Source organism: Rhinolophus sinicus, chromosome 17 (assembly GCF_057876585.1).
Source record: "Rhinolophus sinicus isolate RSI-liver-muscle chromosome 17, RSI-T2T, whole genome shotgun sequence".
Taxonomy (NCBI): Eukaryota; Metazoa; Chordata; class Mammalia; order Chiroptera; family Rhinolophidae; genus Rhinolophus; species Rhinolophus sinicus.
This window is the reverse complement of record NC_142517.1, coordinates 170,083,060-170,096,101: the sequence shown is the minus strand read 5'-3', so window position 1 is coordinate 170,096,101 and position 13,042 is coordinate 170,083,060.

The window sequence follows — 13,042 nt, the reverse complement described above, 5'->3', positions numbered from 1 at the left end:
AGTTTCACATTTTTTATAAATCTCTTATCCATTTGCAGTTTATTCTAGTGTTTTATGTAAAGCATAGACCCAATTTTATTGTTTGTGAAATGGCCAGTCAGTTTTCTCAACACCATTTATTTTAAAAGTCCATCTTTTCCACAGAGAATTTAGATACCATCTTTATTAGATACTAAATTTCAACACACACTTGGATCTGTTCCTGGAATTTTCATTCCATTCCATTGAACTATCTAATTAAGCACTAGTACTACACTGCTATAATTATAGAGGCTTTATATTATAGTATGTTTTAATATCCCCCTCATTGCTATTCTTTTTGAGGACTTTCTTAGTCCCTTTTTCATGGTTTTTCCACATCAACTTTATGATCAACTTGTCTAACTCAAAGAAAAAAGAAAAAAACATGTTGCCATAATTATTTGGATCATGTTGAATTTCTAACAAGAGGATTGACATTTCTCTAATGTGGAGTTGTCCTATTCAAGAACAAGGAATGTCATTTCACTTGTTCCAGTGTTCAAAATTTTCTTATATAGTTCTTTCACATTTCTTAAGATTATATTTATTTTATCCTTTATGCTGTTATTTTACATAGCTTTTTCTCTTTCATCAAACCTTCTAACCAAAATACATAAGCTATTGATTTTGTACCTTAGTTTTACATCTTATTTCAAAGCATCAGTATATACCAAACCACATAGGCATATTATGCCTATTCATAATCTGAGTAAATGGGAATTTGAAAAATTTTAAGGTCACACAAAATTTATACCTAACCTAAATGCTTGAAATTCTAGTTAGATTTTAAAATCCTGGTTAAAGGAGTCATCATCACCGCTAGTGTTAAGGGTGAAGAAAGTTTAAGGATTAGAGTGCATTTGAAATGTTCAAATCACATTATTAACAGGAAGGAAAACACTGGTTTTATTATGCAGCTTCCATCGGTTTTTTTTTTATTAAAACTATCTTAGCATTGTAAATAACAAATTATTTTAAAAACTAAATGACTGAATAAATTTTACATGCCTCAGATAATGCAATGCCAAGTTTACTACAATCTCAGATATCATATTGAAAGAAATAAACTTCACACATAGTGAGTGAACAATACTAATAGGCACTAGGCCATTTATCCATTAGACTAATGAATGCCACCTCATATTCATTTGGTCAGGAAGAAAAATCTAAGCAGTTTCTGTCCACAAACATCAATATTTCTTGCTGATAGATGAAATCAAATCACGAAAGCAAGCAACTTTTATTGATGGTTTTCCCTTAAACTACTAAATCTGCTTTCTGACAGGCAATGAAATAATAACACATAATATCAGAATCAAATTCTGTAATCACCAACAGGAACTCTCTAAAACCTGAACGAAGATGAAGATGAAGACCCACATATGCAATGTACTTGAAACCTTAAATAGCTAAAATGAGATCACCTCAGTTATTTTTAGCCCGAGCACATAAGCCAAAGAACACTAAATACAAATCAATTAAGTTGTCAGAAAATCTCTTGAACTCCAGTCCTATAATGTGAAAACTATGCTATGCAAAATTGCTGAGGTTAAAATTGCAACACCATTTTAGAAAGAATGTAATTTTTTTAATGCACATTGAAAGGAAAGTTTCATTTGAAGTAAATGTCCTTGAATTCTTTAGGTAAACAGCTTTTGAATGTAGTAATGAGAAGGAAAGAAACTTCTCGATTTTTCTGGCTAGAATTACAGCTCATTTTAACACCAAAACAAATTATGGAGATGCTTTCCCCTTCACCTAATTCCACTTTCACCTTCTATTTTTATATTTACAGTCAACCCCAAAGCATCACATCCCACCTCCCTGTAAAGCACTTTAATCCCAACATATTTATTTATTTTCCTCTATAACAATAATTGAATAAGAGAGTATAATTTTGCCTGACTTTTCTTTCTTTGAGAGTATTTAGGGAATAATAATGAACGAAGTTTTTCACATTTAGTTGAATTTGGCCATACCTTTATTAAACTTCACTGAACTCTGTCAAGTTCACTGTTATATAGGACTATCTCAGCACAACTCAAAACCAATTTGTACGATTTCCAATGTTGTACAGGTCCAGGTGGGTTCAACTGTGGTTTTTAGAACAGACCAGAACCAGAAAATAGTAAGAGTTTTAAAAGATTCTATAAAACTGGAAAAAAAATTGAACTTTAAAAACTATTAAGAACACATGATACTTAAAAGAGAAGGAGAAACTGACTGATAACGTTCTAGTTCAAGATAAAGCTTTCCATCTGTTCTCTTTTGCAGCCAAACCACCCTATCCCCATTATGGAAGATTCATCATTCCAAAATTTCAAACAGGCATTTTTTACCCCATAATCAGGAGTCTGCACAACTGGCAAAAACATATTTGACAAAACAGGCCTCTTGTTATTTATTGCTGTTTGCTCTTGAATGCATTTCACAGCTTGAATAAGTCTTTGTTTTACCAACTTTGGCGCACAAAACACACACACACACACACACACACACATACATACATCAACCCACAGAAAATATCTCAAATTGCTTCTTTGCAACTCAAGATTATACAGAGGTGACAAACATTTCATCCAGAGTACCTTAGCAGTGCCAATTTATTTCTGACTTTTACATTTTAAAGCATCCAAATCAGATGGTTTGGTAACTTTCAAATAAAATTTTCTAGTAAGCATTAAAACGCTAAGAATCAAAAAGTGGTTCTTTATTACCAAGGTCAAGCAGAAAAACGCAGGAGTAACCAACTGCTCAATGAGTAAGTGCATTTACATTAAAGGTTAATATATTCAGTCTTGTAGTTTAAGAATAAACCATCTGGTTTCAAATGCAGAGTTGAAATGAGTCCATAAAAAGGTAAGAATTCTTGAAATCAGATAGCTCAGAAATGTATATCCAGCAATTTCAAATATATTACTATTTCTTTTTTATTAAAAAGAAATGACTTTATAATCTATATCAAAAACTACCAAGTGGACACCTGCCCTCTGCACATCTATCACTGATACTCAGTGAATAAGGTGTTGCTATCTCTACATTTCAATCTACCAAGACTCACTGTTATTTTAATGTGCCAGTACAGCAGTCAGTTAGAACTATACCTGCCCTGAAATATAATTACATTCCTGGTCCCTCTCCCTCCCTCCACCCAAGGGCATCTCCCTCTCCAGGCCCTCTAATGGGCCCAGGGCCATCCAGGGTTATGGCAGAAGAGGGGAATCTGTGGCCTCACCTCCGTGACACTCCTAAGAAGCCTTGCCAGTTTTCAACTCATCGTCAATTACTTGCTACTCTTCTAGTATCTTTATATGAGTACAAGTATTTACCAGTTGGAATAGGTCATTTTCGTAGCCTTTTGGAAACCTACCAAATAACATCAAGCAAGGTCCACAATAAAAGGCTAAAACACAATCCTCTGGTCCCCAAAAGTCCATTCTATCAATTACCTATTGCAATATAGCAAAATATCCTAAAACTTAGTGGCTAAAAACGATAGCAATTTAGTGTTCATCACAATTCTGAAGGTAGGATGGACGATACTTCTGCTCATGTGGAATTGGCTGGGGTCACTCATGTAGCTACATTTGTTTGGTAGCTGAGCTGGGCTGGGAGATTCAAGAAGGCCTCAATTTATGGCTCAGCCTTGGCAATGATTATCAGATGGCAACTTGTTTTTTCTCCACATGGTCTCTCTACAGGGTTCTTATCACCAATAGGATGGCCCAGATTTCCCTACATCATGGCAGCTGAGTTCCAAGACAAAAAAAGCAAAAGCTGCCACTCCCCTTGAGACCAGGCCCAGAACCAGCTCAGCATCACTTTTTGGTCTACAGCATTCTATTGGTCAAAGAAATCCACAAGGCCAGCCCAGCTCAAAAGGGAGGGGTGTGCAGAAGGTAACTCTCTCAATGGAGGAGTGGAATGCACATACAGCAAATGGAGGAATTATTGGGCAGCTATCTTGGGAGACGTACCACATTGTAAGCACAATTTGAACGAAAGGCCTCTAAAGAAAGAGAAAAGCTTCCCTTAAATAATAGGGTAATAAATGTTTACTTGTTAACAAACGAATCAGACATGAAATGATAGAAGAAAGAAATGGCAAGAAAAGAGTACTTTTATTTAAGACTACAATATTTAGACATCAAGACAGCATGTCATGCTTCCTTTATTCTTAATGTTACTTGGTACCATGATTACTAAAAATACCACAGCTGTGACTAGTGAGAGTTACACTGCTACACCAGACCTTTCCCAGCTTGGCTTGCTTCTATGGCAATCAGCCATATCTTATCGCAGTAAACCCAGAGGTCCAGAAATTAGAACAGGTGCTATGTAAATGAGTCACAGCACATTCCCCAAATCCACAGATTAGATAGGAGTGTATATTACTATATTGGTAGCTATGTTAATAGTTAGTACTAAGTATTAGTACTAACTTAGTTAGACTAAGTACTAACTTAGTATTACTTAGTTAGTACTAAGTATTAAGTACTAGTACTTAATACTTAGTTAATACTTGCACTGTTTTTATCCTTCCAAAATCATGTAGTCTTGTCAGGGTGTTGGCATGTTTGGGAAGAAAATGATACTATGATATCAATTCCTAGTTTTGACCACTACTTCAAACTTAAAAGCAAAGTATGAAGTTATTATTTCCCCCAATAACTCCTTTCCAATGGCCAGGCGATTGAAGGAAAGCAAGATAGAAATACAGTCATGTGCAACACAACAATGTTTCAATCAATGGACCATGTATATGATTATAATGGAACTGAAAATTTCCCATCTCCCAGTGACATTGTAGCTGTCATAACATCATAGTGCAAAGTTTGCAAAACTCAACAAGGCAGTGGTTGCAATGGCAAACAACTTTAACTTGGGTGTGGATAAGAATGACATTGAGGACCTCCTAGAAGTGGTACCTGAGGAACTGACTAACAATGGAACTGGAATAAGAATGCATAGCTGAAGAAGAGACAAGATAAAAGGAAACTGCAGGAGAAGAAAAAATTGAACCCCAAGAAAATTCAAAGGAAGGGTTTAGCTGAGGCTTTTGCACACCATAACAAAATCCATAAAAAGTTTAAAATCATAGACCCCCCAACACTGAAAGGTTTTCATTGATAAAGAAGAATGCTCTTGGTGCATTACTGCTTACAAGCAAATCTATGATGAAAAAAGAAATAAACCAAGCAATCCACCATGGACATATTTCTGAAAAGAGAGACACCTCAAGGAGAGCCTGAGGCAGGTCCTTCCAGGGGTATTCCAGAAGAAGTCATTGTTATCATCGGAGATAATGGCTCCAAGCGTGGCATTGTCCCTGAAGACCTTCCAGTGAAACAAGACGTGCAGCGGAGAACAGTTACACTGATAATCCTGACCCTGTGTGGGCCTAGTCTACTGTGTGTATTTGTGCCTTAGTTTAAAAAAAAAAAAAAAAAAAAAGTGTAAAAAGTAAAAACAAATTTTCTAAATTAAAAGTAGAAAAATCTAAAGAATCAGAACATAAAGAAGGATAATATTTTTGTACAACTGTACAATATGTTTGTGTTTTAGTGTTACCACAAAAGAGTTGAAAAGTTAAGAAAATTAAAAAGTTTATAAAGTAAAAAAAGTTACAGTAAGCTTAAGTTAATTTATTACTGAAGAAATAAAAAGAGTTTTAATAAATTGAGAAAAGCCAAACTGTACAGTGTTTGTAAAGTAGTGCACAGTAATATCCTAGGCCTTCACATTACTCACTGACTCACCCAGATGGTAAGTACCCTGAATAGGTGTATCATTTTTTAATCTTTTATACCATGTTTTTACTATACCTTTCCTATGTTTAGATATGTTCAGATACATAAATACTTATGTGTTACAATTGCTTACAGTATTCAGTACAGTAATATGCTGTACAGGCTTGTAGCCTAGAAGTAATAGGCTATACCACACAGCCTAGGTGTGTAGAAGGCTGTACCATCTAGGTTTGTGGAAATTCATGCTATGATGTTTGCACAATAACCAAATCACTGAATGATGCATTTCTCAGAACATATCCTTGTCGTTAAGTAATACATGACTAATAAGGAGCACCTCCAGAAGGAGAAGAACAAGAGAAGTTAACATGCCTAAAGTACCCTTTCTGAACACAATCCAAAACAAGCCCCAGTAGCCTTTCTCTTTAAAAGAATCAACAGTAATTGGACTGTGGTGGGACGATCTCTTTAATACTGAATAAGCCCACAACACCAGGCAGTGAAGAAGCTGTCAAGTCACTATTGCTGCACTACCCATGCACCCTATCATTCATTACCCAAATATTTATCAGTACCTACCATGTGCCAGAAAATGCTAGCCTCTTGACATAAACCAATGGAAAAAACAATACCTCATCAAAGGCCCCTGTATACGTGAGGCTTATAATCCAACAACTAGAGACAATCAATAATAAACATGATAAATAACTAAATTACATTGTGTGTTAGAAAGTGATAAGTACAACTTAAAAAAAAATAGAGCAGAGTAAGGGGAATCTGTAGAGTTGGGTGAAGGTGAGGAGAATGGCTTCCTATTTTAAATAGGGTGGTCAGGAAGCAAAGGCCTCATTGGGAGCACGTGATATGGGAAAAGACTCAAAGGGGGTTGAGGGAGTTAGCAAAGAGGACACCTAGAGGAAGAGTGTTATAGACAAAGGAAAGAGCTGGAATATTCTGGGGGGTAAGGGAAGAACAGAGGCCGGTAAAGGTAGAATGACAGCAGCAAGCAGAAGAGTAGCTAGAGGTAAAGTCAGAGAAGTAACAGAGGGTGAGATCATGTTGGGCCTTAAAGCCACTGAGTTACTTTGACTTTCTTTTAGGAGAAAGGGAAAATATTGCAGGGTTTGGAGCAAGGAGCACATAATCTGACCTACATATTAAAAAGATTTCTCTGGTTGCTGTGTTGGGATCAGACCACGGAAGGGAGCAGGATGAGAGGCACCATGGTAGGAAGAGAGACACAAGATAAGTTAGGATGCTACTCCAGTTATCAAAACAAGAGTTGATAATGACTTACACCAGATTTGGTGAACAGAAATGGTAAAAAGTAATGCAAATCTGGATATCTTTTCAAACTACAGTCAACTGGATTCCTTAATGGATTAGATATGGGGTTTGAGTGAAATGGAGAAGTAAAGGATGAATCCACCATTTTTAATTTACCAATTGGAATGATGGACGTGCCACCAAATGATATAGGGAAGATTGGCTGGAGCAGATTTGGAAGAGATGAGTTTTGGACAGGTCCAGTTCAAGATGTCTGTTAGGCATCCAAGTGGAGAAGTATACCGCTATACACAGCAGTATGCTGCTGTCTGTAGTTCAGACTCTGAACTGGACATATAAATTTGGAATTCATTGACATATACTTAGTATATAAGCTATGAGACCCAGTGAGATTCACCAAGGGAGTGAGTATGCTGGGATATTCCAACAATCCGAGGACAGGGAGAAAAGGGAGTATTCGTTAATGAGACTGAGAACTGTCTGGGGCAGTAGGCTGAAAACCACGGAAGAATTAAGTTCTAGAAACCATGGTATCAAGAAAAAGGGTTTCAGTAACTGTGTCATCTTCTCTGAGAGGTCAAGTAAGAGGAAGACTGAGAATTGGCCATTGAAAAACAAAGCTAAAAAAAAAACTGCATTACTTCACAAACACAATGCCAAACTGCCCCGTGAGACAGTGTCTAATCATGCTCTCATAACCATATAAATTTAAATTTCCCAGCCCCATATTCTTCTACTTAAGGTTAAGGGAAAAACTATTAAGTAAACTGGTTTTCTGTCAGACACAAGTGAAAATGTTATTTTTTGATTCCCAAAATCAACACGGCATGACCATATGCCTTATGCTTAGTTACCTCACTAACAGCGCTTCCTGTAGCGCAGGACGCAGACTGATTGTTAAGATCAGACCCAAGGCACCAGTGCCCATCTGTTTGAAGTCTCCTTTTGCCGAGACTTCCTTATTTACAGCAAATGATCTGAGTAAGAGAAAACTTAAAAAAATAAAAAAAACAGATAATACAAGTCAAAAGCTAACCATAAACTGTTAAGAGCAACACTGCAACATCCCAAAGATTAAAAAAAAATAAAGTTTCACTAAGAAAAAAGTTTAAAAACTGCCTTGATTTCTTATCTTTAAGTATTTCCCCCAAAAAATCGCATACCACAGTGCTACAAGTCAATATGACGAACTTGCATAAAGAATGCTCTCAAAGGGGGATTTTACTCACTATCTGACACCTAGGTGTTACACACCGCAAGTAAATAGTACACTGTTAAGAATGTTACTGTTACATTAATAAGGCTGTAAGGATGGACTCTAAAAATGCTATAGTAACTTATTTTTCCCAGGATAGGAAAAAAGAAAAAAAAAGGGAAGAAATCAAAATGATAAACTCTCTAACATTTTATCACATTTTTCTTGATGCCATAATTTTCTACAAACCCATGACACTATTATCTCATCATCCATCCTCCAGCTACAAGAATAAAACAGTTTTCATTACTCTACACATTAGCCATATTTCTAAAGAAGCAATGTACAAATAAAACTGTATTTTCCTTATGATTGAGATTATGATTTCAGAGTTCTGTTCACATCAAAGCAACACATCCTTTAAAATTATCTTTCGGAATGAAACACACTCAACAATGAGGTCTGCATTGAACGCTACTAGTACAGGTCAAAGAGCACTGCAGGCATTGAGTTCAAACCATGGCTTCTCCTTATAAAGAGGTCTGACCTCCGTGCAGTAATAAAAACATGTGGGCCTAAAAGGTCAAAATAAAGAGCTGTGTAACATTAGCACCAAGAAAGTGATTCAGCAAATAAGTGTTAGGAATCCTCCAAATGATGATTCCCAAGAAACGTGGTCTAGACAGACTGAAGAAGGCAGCGAGTCTTCTCAGGACCTTTCAGAAGGAATAGGAATTGAACTTAGAAGGAAGAAACAGGACATGGCAAGGACAAACACACAGAGGTGAGGTTGTGCTGGATCAATGACTGGATAAGACTAGCTGAAGTAGAAAATTCAAACTGTAAGGTAACGATGGAAAAAACAAAAAGAATTGGCTATGTGTGAAGGATTGTGGCAGTGCTATTCATTCGCTCTCATTTCTTTTTCTCCCCCACCATCATTATACCACCCTCTCCCCAGCCTTAAGTTAACCATGGCTTGTGGAGTCAGAGAAACTTGAATCCCAACTATACTTCTCAATGCCCATATAACCTGAAAATTTTAATTATTTGGGGCTCAAATTACTTACATGTAAATGGTGACAACTATATCTACTAAAAACTCTGATTTTTTTCAATAATGTTAATAATATCTAGCATTGTGCTAGGTACCATACTCAGATTATTTTCATCGCCTTGTTTAATTCTTACAGGGTGTATAGTCTTCCCTTTGTGCTGGTGAGAAAATTGATTAGTAGGTCAAATTATTTGCCCCAAATCATACAGACAAAAATTGGCAAAGCCAGAGGTGTTGCTGACCCCAAAGTCCTCATCCTTAGTCATTCGGATACACCAGAATTAATAAATGTAAGACTTAGCACAATGCCTGCAGATATACTAGCTATTGATATTATCATTATTCTCCAAAATTCCATAGATGGTTCATATTTGTTACTCCTGTTGTTAATGTTATTATTATTATTATTATTATTATTATTATTATTATTATTACAGATGAGAACACTGAAATCCAGAGATTTTATTTAACTTACCCATGTAACTTTGCAGAGAACTGACAGAACAAAAATAGACTGGGGTCTGATTAACAAGTTTCTTAAGTTTTGAGATGAGAAGTTTGTTCATTTTCCTACATTAATGGAACACCATTGTGTTTTACTAATGTAGGAGAGGAAAAATAAAGGCATTCCATTAGGAGAGTTTAACTGTTTCTTGAAGATTCCACTTAATATTCCCCTAACAGAAGCAAAATTTTCTGTCTTTGGACCTCTCCTGTAGTCCACACATACCTATGACACTTCATTACATATGTTGTACATGTTTCTTCCCTCTAATTCGCACCAGAAAGTTCTTAAGAGGAAAACTCATTTTATATTTACCTTTGTATTTCCAGAGCTTAGAAGACATACATCACATTTAGGGCAGATGCAGAAGTATTTGATGCATAAATGAATGGATGAATAAGAAAGACATAATAAATTCAAATGGAAGCATTTTGGAAGTCCACATGGCAGCTTCAGGAACTTCTGAAACACAGTGAAGTTTATATAAAATGTGGACTATATACTCAAGTGCATTTTCAAGAAAGAAGTTCCATAATTCTCATCAATTCTAGGAAATGTCCAGGACCTCATAAACGTTAAGTGCCATTAGACTAAAGATAGGGAGACTAGTTGAAAATAATTGCATTTGTACAGAAAAGAAGACATAAAGGACTAAACTAGTCCTTTGGCAATAGATGTGGAAATAAGAATACAGTAAATGACATTCCATAAATAAGTCCACAGAATTTGACACCAAAAACCAGTATTCATTATGTCTAGTACAATATTGCATATTGTGCAGTGTCATTGTCTACGGTTAGTTCCAGTAAGATATGACAGAAATATAACTTTTCCAACTACTTGACTTCCTTCATGAAATGTTTAGTAAATGTTTAAAAATTAAAAATGCATGCACTGCATTTTTAGAATCCTACAATGAAGGAACACAATCTTTTTTGCAATTTATATTCAACAAATATTTATTGAATGCTGATATATGTGAAGAACTATAAATTAGAGACATGGTGATAAGGAGTAGAGATTTTCTCTCTTTTCACTAGAAAACAGGAGAGAATACTGGAATGAGAAGAAGAAAGCCAGAGATTTTTAAAGTATACTTACTGAGTCACTAATATGATGCGGATTGAACGATATACTGTGGTCTTTCTAGTAAGACTGAGGGTGTAGATTCATCTCTAGGCATCATGAGGTTGCGATAAATCATCCTGTGCTTTCGCTTTTATTTTCTTCCCCTCTCCCAGAATTTTTATATGAATTATATTAAGTTTTAAAGAATATTCAGAGAGGACTCCAAAGAGAAAGCTAAAGAAAGATGTTTGGAAAAATTATGGGCCAGTCAAACTTGCTGCTGGTTAGAGTTTTGCAGTGATAGGTACACAGGAATTTCAAGCTATAGAATTTCTACTAATAGATATTTTCTCTCCAGGTGATTGCCAATACAACTTGCCAGTATTTTTGCTGCCTTGGCTTAGTTCTGTTTTTAAACTAATCAATGTAAACATTCTGAAACTGATCATGCATGCTGAGTGTATGTGACAGAAATTATACTCAAAGACAGAGGAAAGTTTATAAAAAATAGTTGACATTTCTGTGGACTATCAAAGAATAAAACCTGAAGATACTATGTGCAGGGACAGTCACAGGCCTGCTCTACTCTTTTATTTTTAAGTGACAGTTGACATTCAATATTATTTCATATTAGTTTCAGATGTACAGCATAGTAGTTACACATTTATTTAATGTATGCAGTGATCTCCCCATTTGGCTAGTACCCACCTGGCACTCTACATAGTTGTTGCAACATTATTGACTATGTTCTCTATGCTATACTTATCATCCCCATGACTATTTTGTAGCTACCATTCTGTATTTCTCAATCCCTTCTGCTCTACTCTTTAACCAGAAGCAGGCACTAGTGGCTTGGAGTGTTGCTCCTGCAGGATAATAGGGGCTAAGTATTCCACCAGAGAGATGATGCAAGAAAGCCAGAGTCACTGCATGAAATTAGGGGCTAGTGGGTTGTAACTCCAAAAACTTGTTCTTGAAGTGGGTCTAGGTTTATTAGATGCTCTAGAGTCTAGACCTAGGAAGGGAGAAGGAAAACAGCATGGCCTCATCAAAATCCAGCCAAGCCTTTCTAGAATTAGTGGCTGCATATGCACTATTGTTTCTAGATGGTGATTCTCACTACCATTATGAGACTTGGATCTGGGTTGGGACACCAGAGGGCTGGTAGAAAACAGGTGCAAAAACAACATGCTGTGAGGGATAATGCAGAAGTAGAAGGAAAATAAAATAAATAAATGCAAAATTCTCCCACAAAAATTGATCTTACCAAAAAAAATTCCAGAATCCCATAAAGATATCTAATGCCCCCCCAAAAAATAAATAATAGATTAATTAATTAGGCGACAAATCACTCAAATAAAATTAATTTTATGAGATTATATGGCAAAAATTTTCTTTTTTCTCATCGTATTTATTTAAAGTGTGCTATAAAAGATCCAAGATGGCTGACTACATAAGCACTGTGCCTGCTTCCTTCCATGAACATTAAAATTACAACTAAATTATAGAACAATCAACCTGGAAATCATCTGAAGTCTACCTAAACAGAAGTTTTATAACTAAGGATATAAAGAGGCCACATTGAGATTGGTAGGAGGGGTGGAGATGCAAAACAGGCTGGCCCCAAACTTCTGCATGGGGTTGTGAATCAGGAGGGATGTCTCAGCTGTAGAGGTTTCCCTGGAGGAGAAAGAGACCACAGCTCCACACAAGGCTCCCCAGCCCAAAGTATTGGTGCCAGGAAGAGGAGCCCCCACATCTGGCTGTGAAATACAGTAGGGATTCAAACCATATGGGTGGGACGGAGGGCTGCGGGAAACCTTGACATCCTCTTAAGGGGCTTGTGCTCAGTATCACTCATTCACAAGCACTCATCCTGGGCTACAGCAGGGAAACAATGACTCAGGGGCATTGGAGGCATACAGGGGGCAGACTGAGGTGTGTGGCTTTGAGGCAAGGGCTGGAGGACAGTCACCATTTTCCCTCTGTGGGGTCCTTATCCCATGCAGCCTACAAGCAGGTGCCAACTTTCCTATTTTGAACCCTCTCCCACAAGGCCAAATCTGAATTTGACTGGTCTGGTGAGCTCCATTGTTCAACCCTGCTGATTCTACTGGGACCCTTCCCCACCCAACTCCTCCAAAGCCAGAGGCACTTTT